The 14,391-nt window shown below is 40.8% G+C and overlaps 1 long non-coding RNA gene across 1 annotated transcript; it reads left to right on the forward strand.

Moving 5' to 3' along the window:
- The first annotated feature begins 1,584 nt into the window (after window positions 1-1,584).
- Window positions 1,585-13,743, forward strand: LOC139076766 (uncharacterized). Its single transcript, XR_011528693.1, has 2 exons — window positions 1,585-2,047; window positions 13,245-13,743. It is a non-coding gene; the product is annotated as an uncharacterized lncRNA (long non-coding RNA).
- Window positions 13,744-14,391: the final 648 nt, after the last annotated feature.

Here is a 14,391-nt window from a genome sequence, read left to right on the forward strand (position 1 = left end):
ACCAAATTAATGGACCTAGTTTAGGGAGATAATGCATGGAAGTCTGATTTTGCCCCGCATTTTATCCCCATTACCTAGCATAGCACCTGGTATACAGTAAGCACTCAATAAATACTAAGATTTATCTATTAGGTATAATTATTCTATTATTTAATTATAATTTAATATTAGGTATGTTATCTATTTATCTATCATCATCATCATCAATGAACTTGTTCTATTTCTCTCTCACATCTTCTTTGGTTTAGAAGTGGTAGTTACATATTTTAACAAAAGTGGGTTTTGGTTAGATCCTCGGCTGAAGTGGGGAAGTGATGTCTACTAATGATATCATCTATTCTGCTTAATTATTCATTTATTTACGAAGTTTTTTCTGAGCAGCTGCTATGTGTCGGGCTCTGAGGATACAATGGAAAGCAAGAAGACACACAAGCTCTGCTATCACGGAGCAAAGAGTTTATGAGAGAGAGAGTAATGTTAATCATGGAAGGACACTAACAAATGAACAATTGTATAACTTAGCCAAGGACCATGAAGGAGAGATACAGAGCTAAATGAGGGGGATTTGACATAGGCAAGGAAGGAGTTGAAGTCCACAGGAGGAACAGCAGAGGATGAAGAAGCCTAACCACATGGGGGTTTATATGACATGTTATGAAATTGAGTTTTATCCTAAATTTAATAGGAAGTAGGGAATAGTGCATAATGAGATTTGTGTTTCCAAAAGTTTACCTTGGTGACCATATGGAAAGTGAATCAGAATGAGACAGAGGCATACAAGATGATGTTAAATGTCAGTGATTCACATTGTATAAAATCCCAAAGGGATAGTCTCCATCATGATTCTTTCTTTGAATCTCAGAAAAAAGGTTGATGCCTTTTTCATAGGTACCCAAAAAGTAGAGGAAGAGAGAACTCCTAATGAGGTAAACTTTTCCTTTTACAGTTACTGTCAATACTAAGAACCAAGAGATACCACATAGACCTCTGAATTTATCCTTCTCCTCTTCAAATTTTGCTGTGACCACAAGAGAACAAAGCTATCCATGTTTACTGCCTTATGTTATGGGCAGTCACATGCCCTCTAATTGAGAGGGTTGCATGCCAAGCTAATCACCTAGCCTCATAAAATCTCACTGGTTATTACACTGATGGGGCTAGGCTACAATGCAATTAGAGTTATGAAACTCACCTCTAAACCTTAGGTCCATCAAGGACAGAATAAAGAAAACCACCTCTAGCTAGAGAGCTCTCCTGTCAACCAACCTCTTAAAAAGGTAAGGTGGTGAGTTTATTCATATTTCCTTCTGCAAATATTTATTCAACTCTTATTATGTACTAGGTACCCCCTAAGTATTAAATGTTGAACTAAGCCTGCCCTCGAGAGGGACATCTGCACTGTCATGTGATTTAAAGGGAAAGGCTAATGTTTATGGACCTACTGTGTACTTGGTATTTTATGCAGATTATCTGAATTGGTCATCAAGACAACTCCACAAAATAGAAATTCTGATCTCCACTTTGGGAGAGTTAGGATTTGAACCTAGATCCATTGACCACAAAGCCCTTGCCCTTCCATTACAGTATGCTATTCATCAACATGGAGCCCCTTTTTCAGAGATAGCTCCCCAAGAAGGGGAAGCTGCCAAGATTCACCCTCTCTCCAGTGCCCTCGTTTTAAAACCAAACCAGGATTTCTGAATCTCAGCGCTATCGACAATTAAGACTGGATAATTCTTTGTTGTGTGGGGCTATCCTGTCACTAGATGCCAGTAGTACTCCATTTATGGACGGTGCCAAATGTCCTTGGGGAGCACAATCGTGCCTGGTAGAAAACAAAGGCAAGAGGCCAAAGGACTGAACCCTGAGGTCCACCAACATTTGAAAGGAAGGCAGAGGAAGAGAAACTATTATGAATGACCAAATGAGGAGAGTTTCAAGAAAGAACTGTTTGGCAAAGTCGGCTGTTCCAGAGAAGTTACATAAAATGGACAGAAAAAAAATCTTTGACTTTGGTGATGAGGAGGTTCTTGGTGACCTAAGAGAGGTAAGTTTCAGAGGACGAGGGGAAGAAGGGGCAGAAGCCTGGAGGTGGACAATAAATAGAATGCACGGGATAGAGTTAGTGAGAGTAAACTACCTTTCAATAAGCTTGAGAATACTGTAGAAATGATGCTGTGAAAAGTTGGGGCCCAGAACTTGACATTGGAAGCTCCTACTTTCCATATCTTGGAATACTCTCTGGGAGCCCCGAGCAGCCATATAAGAAGTCCAACCATCATGCTATGATCACAGTCCCAACTAAACTCAGCCCTCTACCCTTCCACACCAAGTGGTAGACATACAACTGAAGTCATCTTGGAAACTCTAGACCAGTCCACCCACCAGCTGAATACCACCAAGTGACCTAAGTCAAAGCTAGTTGGAGCTGAACTGCCCAGCTGAGCCCTGCTAAATTCCTGAGCCACAAAATAATGAGATAATATAGAATGGTGAGTCTTAGGATGGTTTGCTACCCAGCAGTATGTCCCTGGACCAGACTGCGGTGCTAATCCCAGTTGCCTTCTTCCAATCATGAGATTTAAGGAAAAGGGATATTAAACTTACCGTCGTCCTCTTCCCACTGCTCTGAGAGTAACTCCTAAGGATGAGTTTTGTGTCATTATCATGTGATGGTCAAGCACTCAGATTCTAGAACCATACAGACCCAAGTTTAATTCTTAGCTTCTCTGCTTCTTAGCTGTGTGAAATAGGGGTTATTAAAGGTCCTAGAACTGTCAAGATTGAGTGAGATGCGTTTGCATAAAGTACATACACAGTGCCTGGCACAAGAAATGCCAGCTAAACATTAGCTCTTATTTAAACCATGAGATTTTCCATCAAAGGATAGTAACTCATCACATTCTTTATAAAATGACTCTGACTTTGACTTCATAAAAGTTTGCACTAATTTCACCCCTCCCAACTTACAGGACTAATAGGACCTTCTCCCCTCACTTTCTTTTTCTTCACAACCACAAGCAGCACAAGTCTGTTCCTGTTGGTCTCCTTGTTGCTTCCAGTCTCCGGTTCTCACTGTTTGACCTACAGACCTGCACACACACGCACACACACACATCAAGAGAATGCCTCTAAACCACAAGTTCTCCTGTGGGAAATGTGAGGATTAAAGGATTGACTTCTGAAAGTCTTTTTAGCAACCACGAAAATTTCAGTTCCAATTTGTGTGACATGTGAATCATTCCTGTTGGAAATAACTAGAACAAAAAGAGAGAGTTAGGGATTGGGAATGAAAAAGAAAAAAGAAAGTATGTTGAAGGCAAAGGAGGAATAGAGGTTTTGTAATGAAGCATTAGGAACTCTGAAAAAAAATTGGAAAAAAGAGGGAGATAGATATTTCTGCCAGAAAGCAAAGGGCTAAGCTGTGTATATAGAGGGTCAAGGACAGAGCCGAGGCTATAATCTTGGTAACCAGACAAATATTTCAAATACACTAAATTAGCCAAGAAAGTAGCCCAAGGCTCTTTCCATCTCAGGTACCCAAACTACTCTGCATTTCTGAACCCACGGGGAACCCAGGACCTTGAAGGTAGGAGTTAATAATTCTGAGTCACATCTTTAACAAACTTTGAACATTTAGGTAGAGAACAAGACACAGAGAGAAAATGCATATTATCTGAAAAACCAATTTACAAATATCTCATTGATCTTCTCCAGGAGGGAATTCCTGCAACATCTCTAGTAAGCAATGAGTGTTAAGATAAAATTAATTGTATTGCAACTAATTTAAATGAATGAAATAGCACCATAAATTTATTTAGTGTGCTCTTTATTGTTTTACCTTCACAAACATAAAAATATAAGGTGAGTGACAACCTTTGACCTTTAACCCCAATTTTCACATCGTCGGAAGTTCCTTATCCTCCTTTTTGAGAAGAGGACTGAGGATTGGTATTACTGTGTATGGAGGGTGGTGGGGGGAAGGGGTGATACTAGGGAGGGATGGACTCAGAAGAGTGGTAGCTGGTAGCCAAGTACTCCATCAGGATCTTTCCACTACCATGGGAACAGGCTGACTTTGTAGAAACAAACTGATTCGATATCTTTTGAGTCAAGGTACTTAAGATGTGTCCACCTTACTGAGAACTATTCCTTGTGACCACAGGGCACACAGCCATGGACCAACTGCTTTATATTTGCAGATCTTCCTCTGAGCATTAAAATGACTCCACCCAACCCCTTGTGGACCTCCTCCCACCAACTAGGGCTTTTCTTAGCTGGTTTCAGTGTGAGTGGGGAAGGGGAGGCAGAAGAGCCAGGTCTCACATTCATAAAGGGCCTAAAATTTAAACTTTTGACATTTTCTTCAAATAAAGTTATATAAACACTATACTTTTGAGGTGTTAAAATACTAATTTTTAAAATGTAAACATTTAAAATGTGCCACATATGTGTACCCCTGTTCTGGCATCCCTTCATTGTTTGGTACATCTGGATCCTCAAAAATGGAAGTGGTCTGGGTTCTTTCCATCTCTGGGAGGACCTGCTCAACCCAGCAATCATCTATAGCTCTTTTCCCCCAAGTATAGAAACTTCTCAGATGAAAGGAGCTGGGTAGATGCTAAGCTAAAAATGGGAGTGATAAGTGAATATGCAGCGGGCACATGCAGGTCAAGGGGAAGATACTAAATTCTATTTCATTAAGCCCTACTAGAAGGTATGTCCCTCAAGAGCTGGGACTCAGTCTTTCATGTCTATGTCCCTAATTGATAGTACAGTGCCTAGAACACAGTAGGAGCTCAATGCATATGTGTCGAACAGGTGAATGAATGAATGAACAAATGAACAACACTAGCCTGGACAGATTATTCTTTACTCAATATATGATACTGTCAAATTCAACTGCCTGCAAGGGAATCATTTGTCTATGGAGTAGGCAAATTTTCAATCTGAAGCTGACTTCAAGCCATTGCTCAGACCAAGTGCCCAGCTAAAGGAACATAAATGATTCTTAATATACTACAGGGAAAGCACAAGTGGGAGAAGGAGATCTGCAGCTGGAAAGATCAGAGCATATCCCAAAACCAAAGAGAAATTCCTTTTGGATTGCCAATTATTTAGGATTACCGGGGCCTGGGTCACAGACCATGGGTGTGGATAATCAAGAATTGACTGCACTTGTGGCTGTTAAGCCTGCTTGAACTTAGGCATCCCCCAGTGGCCTGATCACAGTTTCCACTGCTCCCCACCACATAGAGCCGGGGGGTAGGAATGGAGGTGTAAATCCACAGGAAGGGTCGGGGGCAGGGACCTCCTATTAATACCTCCAAAAATTAGAGTTTCCCCCGGAGCTACAGGAATGAACTAGGGTTTGTTATGAATCTGGCAACTAGAGCAAAGGTTAACAGGAGTGAGGGCGTCACAGAAAAGAGAATCAGGAATTGGCTATGCCAGTTATATTTTCCTAGTTACTGCAACTTCAGAATTGTCCATCCTAATACATCACATGTATTAAAAGCAGGGACACTATGAGCAAAGTTGAGGAGCGGGGAATTCTGCTTTGGGCACTGTTGCCCCTTGTCCTCATGCTTTGTCCCTGGAGCTTGGCCTCCACTTTGGTCCATTAGCTGCTCAAGGTCTTCCCCCAAGATGTTCCCCTGGGGATGATCCACATTTCCAGCCTCTCTTCCTGCCCCATAACCAGTTTCCTCCTCCAAAGTCCATTTTGCCAGAGGCTTGCCCTCAGCTTTCAAAGGTTAAAGCTAGGATAATTTGATAAATTAATCTGGGCTCTCAGATGAATGTGTTAATGGGCACTCTTTCTAACAAGTGTTTTCAGAAGATCTTTCCCTGTTTATGTTGACCCATCTAATGGAGTGGCTCAGAAGGAAGGCAGCATTGGGCGGGGTTGGGTGGGGCCAGCCAGAGGGAGAATATTTTGGAGTCTGTGAACTGAGGCTTTCAAGACATTTCTGGCTTAATGTGGCTGGATCTGTCTATAGAGGTGGGTGACGATCAGGATTTCCTGTACTGAGGGACAAGTCTAGGATGTCAATTACTATTTTTCTACACCAGGGGGTCCTGAGGGCATATTAGAGACTTACCATTCTATTAGTCTAGTTGCCTGAGAGTATTTAGGCAAACACAAGGGGAGACAATTTGAGAAATTATACATAGCATCATAATCAATGCAGAGGAAGGGACCTGCCATGAACTGAAGATTCTGTAGCCCGTTCTAGTGAGGCAGGGCCCCGGGAGCACATAAACAGAGAGGCTGCCCCCGTCGTTGAGCTTCATAAAGGAGTCCTTAGCCTCATCAGAAAGAGTGGGATAATTTATAGGTTAACATTTTCTTTTAATGTGGATAGCATTTTCCTCATTTATAGTTAATTAGGTTAAGCATGCATGGGGAGCGAGGGAGAAAGGCTTTTAGTGATGCTCTAAATGATTAGTAATTTGAATAAAGTAAAGAACCTCTGAAAGATGGAGCATTGGCACATGTTAAACAGGCTCTCTTCTAAGTGCTAGAATCAGCCCACTCTACTTGGGAAGATATTGTGGTAATTAAAGCGCTAAGATAAGATACAGAATGTGCTAAATATTTTAAACAAGTTTTAAGCCATATGTATGTGTGATATCAGTGACATCAAAACAAATGGGTGAAGACAGAACATATTGGATATTTGGTATCCCAGGAGGCGCCATGTTGGGCTTTGGCCCTTGAGTCACACCAACTTGCCAGGGCCCAGGGACGAAATGGCAGTGATGAGCAGGAAATGTCCTCTTCTGAGCTTCAGCTTCCTCATTTGTAAAATGGGGATAACAGTAGTGTCCTCTGCCACCTTGGTGTTGTCATTATGATTAGAGATAATGTATGTACTCCACTTAGTGAACAGTGGGCACCAATAGGTTAATAACCAATATTGTGATAAGATCAATACCATCCCTCCTTTGTTTGACTGAATCAAACATTTTAGGCATTTTTATTCCTCCTTTTAACCAATCCAGACTCTTAGATTTATGGCAGCTATCTCATGTAAACAAGGTAGCACTCCTCATGTAGACAGTTTTCCCTAATACTAATCCAGTTGGAAGAGTTCCAAGTACTCTTGTTACCAATAATTTTCAACAAACAAAAATATAAGCAACAGAAAGTCTTTAGCACAGTTTGGAGGACACTGTTTGTTTCTATCACACTGCATCAGCTTTAGGCGTTACTAGCATATCAACAAATCTTCATCTTCTGTGCGCAGACAGAACGAGTGTGGTGTCATGAAAAGATCCCAAGAACTTTGGTCTTGTCCTGGCTTCATCACCCCCTGCTGTGTGGCCTCTGGCTAGTTGCCAGGCTCTCTGGACCTCTGTTTCACTCTCCTCAAAATGAGGACCGTCTTCATGATGTAAATAAAATAATTTAAATGGAAGAATTGTAAGTTTCAGTCCATGGGTCAAAAATCATTTTTCTAGACACCAAGTTTTAATGGCTTAAAAGGACTGCTCGCTCCCCACATTTCTCTAGTTGGCTTCTCTCTCAACTCTTTGTCCTTTCTCAGCCTTCTGGTGAGGGGAACAATGAGATTCTGAGTGGAAAGAACATGGGCTTTGGAGCCAAGTAGACTGAAATTTGCATCTCAGTGCTTCCATTGACTGGCCATGTGAGCTTTAGCGAACTGCTTAGCAGTCTGGGTGGGGGGGGGGGGGGTCTTAGTTTGCTCCCTTCTAAAATGACTAAAATAGCACAGAGCCCACTTCCAATGTCAGCACAAGGCTAAACTAAGGGTAAAGAGGGCCTAGCCTACAGTTGGTATGGAGCAAGTTTTACTTCCTTTCCTTCCAACAATCAAACAGGAAAAGTGGTGGATTTTCAAGACTCTCTTCCCCCATAAACACTCACATAGTCCCCTGAAAATAGTCAATAAAAGGATTATTTTTAACTCTCTCTTCCACACACACACACACACACTCACACACCCTTCCTCTCTCCTGCCTTCCCAATTTTCCCCAGAAACGAAGCCTGTATGAGATTGAGGCCCAGACAAGAGGAAACTATTTAAAAGCAGTGTTCAGACCCTGGTGGGAAGTGGTCACTGCCTTCCAGATTCTTAGCCACCTCACCCACTTTGGGCAGCTGACTTGTCAAGGAGCAGGTGATCTTTTTTTTCCATTGTTTTAATTTAATCCTAATTGAATGTATGGCTGGAGATACCTTAAATGGACACTTTTTTTTTTCTGGTTCGATTTCCTCAGGGAGTGTACCCCAAGACCTCCCTCTTTGTGATAACTCACTCTGGTCAGCAGAGCCAGGGTCTATTTGCTACATCTCCCAACCACCCCCCTCCAAAGGCCTATCAGGAGGGACCCCACTGCAGTGCTGATGACTAGAGAATTACTCGAGTGTGAACTGTTTCACTGTCTGTCACTTTGCTCATTAGGCAAGTGAGAAAATGTATCTACGGCTCTGTCTCAGAGTCCTCATTAGCTTAGCGGCACGTTTTTACTTCCCTTATTTGTTTTAAAGATGAATGCATAAGAAACAGTATTCCGTCGGTGTTCCTCAGTATAATTTTAAGAAGCAAAAGCCTGGATAATCTTATTATCTTCCCAATAATTGTGTTGTTCAGACGACAGGGAAAGGTAATTGCCTCTCCTGCCTTTCCAGCCAGGGGATAGGGGTGTAAGTGTTTTAGTTGTGTTAAGGATTGAAGTCCGAAGCATTGGGGTGTTTTCAGAAAAATGATAAACAGACACTCCAATCAGGACAGCTAAATTAACTAAGAAGACTGTCCCCTGGGACTGTTATTTCATTTCCTTTCAGTACTTTAGTCCCTGAAGGTAGGAAATATAATACTATTATCACCACCTTTGTGTTAAATGTAATTCTATTTCCACCCTGAGATTTAGCTAAAGGTTTGTTTTGGGTGGGGTGGGGGGCAGAGATATGGGAGGGATATGTGGGGTACATTTAAGATTTGATTTTTATGGAGCATTCTTTCCAAGTATTTATGGTTGTTTATCATCTCTAGATTTATTTACTGAGGTGATAAAACAGAGCTGAGATCACCCAATATCATTCAAGAGTTTGACGTTCTGGTTGCCTTCCTGATAGAAATGTGTCAGCCTATTTCTTGTTTGCTGTGCTTGGCTTGGGGTATTTAGCATCCATTTTTGTTCAGCCACATAAATGTTGTTCCAAATGCATTAGCATCTGTGTGGAGTCTGATGATTTAAGTGGGGAACGTCTGTCCCACAGGGCTAAAGGACAACAAAATGCTACATTCTTTTCTTTACCTAAACTTAAAACTTCTACACATACGTAGCATGTCAGAGTTGGCATTAGCTGCCAGCATCAGTTTACACACAGGCCTGCATAACAGAGCAAAGAGATGAACTAGACTGGCAAAAATGCAGAATATGTTTCTGTTTATTTGCATTTTCAGATTGAGACTCTTTAAGAAGTGTGGAGAAAGAAGCATTCTCCTAGTTTTTTTAAAGGTTGATTCTTTTAGTAACAATGCCAGCTAAAATGCCTGATTTTCATCTCCTTCAGCCATTTTCTTCATTCAGAGAAATGAGAATGCACATAACCTATTCAAGGGAAATATAATGCATTATTATAATATGACTTGGCCCAAGTAGCTAATCACTTTTTATTAACACTTTTTGGCCCAGGGAGTTGGGATTCCTCCAAGCTGACTGTCAGGGCAGGGATTTTGGGAGTCTATATTAGTAATTAGCATTACAAGATCTCGACTCCTGGGGTGATTCAAATTAATACAAAATAAAAGTGCAAATTTCCAAATAGCTTTGAAAGCCATATCTATTATTAAATTTGTTATTAATGCCCTTCCCAGCCTGCATGACAGGAGTCCAAAGCAGAGAGTTTCCTTAAATATCTCTGCCTAACCCGTCTTGGACTCTTTAAAATTAAATAAAAGAGCGTACAATGAAAGATCAAAAGAATCTTCTGTACAATTGAGTTTACGCCTTGGCAGTAAAGTTTTCCACCAAACCAAATCCCTACAAAGCAATATTAGTTTCATGGTCACAGTTGCTTTTGGACTTTCCTTGAGACATTTGGCAGCTATCTTGAGAGCATCCAAAGAACCGCTGGCAACATCAATCACTCACTTCATAAGCAGGCGCTAAGAGGCGACAGGAGGGCGCTTGGCACATTACCATCTCTCCACCATGGAACCCCTCCCAGGCAGGGAACAAGAGAAACCGTACAGCATAGAGACATTATGGAGTACTCGTCTTCGAATAAGGTTCCACTAATGTGTAAATAACCTGCTTTCTCTAACCATGTCTTTAGCAGACTAAGTGGTTAATTGTTATTGATCAGCTCTGCCCACTGTTCCAATATCAGTCATTATTGAAAATAATCTCAGTACCCTTCATTAAGCATGCATCTGTTTCCATGGGAATGCATTTTAAACACGGAGAGCTACTTCAGTGTTATTGGTTTCACCGGTTGTGCCGGCACCGAGGGCTGTGGTTGCCCAATCTGTCATAGTTAATCAACTCTCATCTCTTAACACTGGCTGCAGTTATCAATGAGGTAAGGATTAATATTCTGGGCGAAGCAGATGATAAATCATTTGTATATAATTAGTGTACAGCAAGGTTACAGCTGACATGAATTTTTATCTTAATTATGAGAGAAATTTGTTCCATTAATTTAATTTAGTTTGCATGAGTGGCTAGACACCTAACAAAGTTAATCTTACACCTGTCATTACAACATTAAGGAGAGAGCCTCGTGTTGAGGCGCTAGTCTCGGGTCCTCCTGCGATGAGGATAATGTTGTTCATCCTGATGTGAAAATAGATGATCGTAGACAGAAGATGTAAAGTTGACTCTTTTTAAAGTTGTCCTCAGGGATTTATGGGAGAATATTGAAGCGACTCATCTGACGTTGCTGTGCTTTGGATCCCACTGTCCCCTTTGAAAATTACCTCTCCCCTGCCTTATAAATCAGGTAGAAGTCACAAGACGCAAGAAGAGGCTTGGTGTGTTTTTAATGTGTATATGTTAACTTTAGAGCTTTTGGCCAAAGAAAGCTTTGCCCCATTACAAGCTATTGCATTTGAATCAAATGCCATGAATTAAGAAACATGTACTGTTCTGGTTTTCTATTCTAAGTGCTTCATGTTTATGTTAAAATTGAATAGAATAATTCATATAACTTGATCTACTGTACAAATGGTAATTACGCAGGCATCCCAAAGGCTACAGTGTACTGCACAAACCTAAACCCTCTACTAATTATCCAAGTAATTACTAAGTCTGATCAATCATATTTGATGGATAGATTAGGTGGGGCTGTTTATGCAGCAGAATATGATGTTCTTTATTTTGCTAATGATTAGCTACACATTTAAGATTAAAAAAAAAAAAGACTTGCCAACCTGGCTTATTTAAAATGATTTCCTTACAGACTTACCTCCGTAAAAATTATTTTGCCCTGGATGTCTGACCTGGTGCAGGGGAAATCCTTAAAGGAAAAGGGGTGGGAAATCACCAATATACAAATCCCTTGTATACTGTATGACCAAGGAATGAATCCAGTGATGTTGAAACAGAACTAAAAATGGGATCATGGAAGAGCTCATTTCTGAAACTGTGTATTGGTACTATAAGCTCCAGCGTCCAAAGGAGTGGGCCTTTCCATTTAGGAAACCCCAAATCAGCCTGCAGCTAAAACACTAATTGCACAGTAACTCAGATTAATGTATTGTAATATTAGTCCACAATTATCACTCGGAGATAGGGTCAAGAAGTGTATAGTTGGTTATTCACAAGAAATGACTGATTTAAAAACAAAGAGCTCTAATGGAATTCAATAGTGCTTTTCAGTCATTCTGCTTGGCATCTCTATTACCTGAGATGATTCACAGTCCATTATGGGAGCTTCCATGCTAATAGAATGTCTATCTTCTGTAATACAGACACATCAGAGCACTAACTGGGAATCTGTCACAATGAATTTCATCTAGATTTCACTTCATCTCTTCATGGACTGTAAAATTTGCTCTTGTACAATGCCTAAATTTACTGTGGGTAATTGAGAGAGATCTATAGATGCAGCAGCACTCAGTAAAAAGCAGTTTTCCAAAGATCTATTGTAAATTGTGCAGCTTTGCCTCAGCTGGGGAGAGATTATGGTGAGCTGAATCTCGCCTTTACTAATGAGATGTTTTGGTGACTTCAGAAGGAGGGGGGGTTGCTTTGGGGGATTCTACCACGTGGAAAAAGGAAAACAAGGAAGGCACCTATCTTTCACTCCCAGGAAACCTTTGCAAAAGGGACAAAAATAAGTTTGGACACAGGCTTCATTACCTTCCGTGGGAAGTATAAATCAGGGCTACAATAGACATAATATTTTCCAAATCTGCCTGCATTTATTTGGCAGGAAAAGAATGTCTCATGCGTGACCCAGCCTTCCAGGAGCTTACATTTGCCTCCTCTTGCAGCTGCAGGTAGAACAAATTCCATCTCTCATTTGCTAAACCTTCTGTTTCACAGATTGTTAATCCTAACTAAAATATTTGGTATTAAGCTATCTGCATGAATTGTTGATAAAGAATTAAGATAACATTTGAGCTATTAAATATAATGTGTGCTCATATTTTTTCAATGGCTACTTGGGTTACTGCTCATAAAGTATACACACTAACCTTTTTTCCCCCCTTCAAATCATTTCCCTTTCTTTATTTTACTTATCCCCGTCAAAAGCTAAACAGAACCACTGGGTGCCCTTAACAATTGTAGGGTTTAATATTTGTTAGCCAATTAGAATTGTGATATATTCTATAGCTTTTTTCCTAAGCCAGGAACTGAATAATAGCATCATGCTTCACTGGCAGTGAAGTGAGCTGAGCCTTTACATTAGGAGAAAATCAGAATGGTATGACTGCAGTTCATTACTGAAATAGGTAACTGATGAACTGAAAAGACAAAGGGCATTGTTAAATGAAATGTCATTATTAGAGGTGCTCATGTTTAACAAATGTACTGTAAGTTAATTCAGTAGTGTTTTCTATAAAGTTCTTCACTGAATGTTCGCTGTTCATTTTTACTGTCTCTGCATACCTAACATCTCCTTAAAAATATTTTAAAGGAAATAATGTCAACTCCCAATTATGGGGAGTAATTAAACCTAGGTCAGAACCATCTGAGCTTAGGTACTTGCCGTTGCTTTCACTGAAGACCCTGACCAGATGCGACTGTGTTTCTGTTCCCAGATTTACATGCAATATGCTAAGATGGAAATAATGCTTTAAAAAAGAAAACACGCAATCATTTTGCGGAAGACTTGAGAAAAACGTTTTCAGCTTAAAGAGAAAAAAGCAGTGAGACCCCTTTGGCGTCTGTGCAAAACTGTTTGCTTGGCTCTGGAGGTGATAAAAATAATTTATGAAGCTCTACATTTTTAGCAAGAGGAAATGACCTCAGCTTTTGGCAATCTGATGCAGTTAGTGAAGCCTCTCTCTACTACTTTTATGGATTTCCTTGAGCTGCATATTCTGTGACCTGTATTTCAGATTTATTGGCAGATACATAAGCCACATTAAGTAACATAAAATGCAGTGAATGCATCAAACAACTCAGCGGGGACCCACTGACAGCGGGCAAGAGGCTGCCTCTTCGAAGAAGTCATTCCGAATCTGATACCTGTTTATGCATTTGTCTAACCAGGCTCTGGATTTTTATTTTAAATAAAGACATTATTTCAAAACAAAAGAGCCTCCAGCCAAAGATATGATATATCAGGAGGCAGGAAGAGGGTGTATGACCAACTTTAAAATCTAATCAAAGCCTCAGGATTTTGAGTGGCAACACCCTTTGCTTCCAGTTTGGGGGGAAGTATGACTTCTCAGTAGGAGAAAGGGGGCCCCCAGCACATTGTGTTTGGTTCTAAGCAAGACAATAGAGTGGCATTTTGATGAGGGAGATGCAGACAGACCTATAATGTCTTTCGGTAAATACTTACTGCCCTGATTAAGAGAAGAAAAAAACCTGGGAGGAAATGTCTATTAGATAGGGCCATACACTGAGCACTTAAAAGAGAGCTGGAGAATTTTTGTAAAAGCTATACCCTCACCCCTGATGCCATAAAAGGCAGGAACCCAATGTGACAACACGGAAAGAGGAGCAGGGAGGCAATCGGAGACCCAATTTCTAGCTGGGCCAGCTGTGTCATCTTGGGCTATGCACAGCCTCTCTCTGGAGCTCCCGATGGCCTCCTGGCATCCCTTTCAGCACACACATCCCTTCCCTTGATTCTTTAAACAATGAGATCCGAGTGACTGATGTAAGAGAAATGAGATCACAGGATGCAGGGGATACCTCAAACAGAAGGGAGTTGCTTGGGAATATTCAGGCCCTGGC

Source organism: Equus przewalskii, chromosome 17, assembly GCF_037783145.1.
Source record: "Equus przewalskii isolate Varuska chromosome 17, EquPr2, whole genome shotgun sequence".
Classification (NCBI taxonomy): domain Eukaryota; kingdom Metazoa; phylum Chordata; class Mammalia; order Perissodactyla; family Equidae; genus Equus; species Equus przewalskii.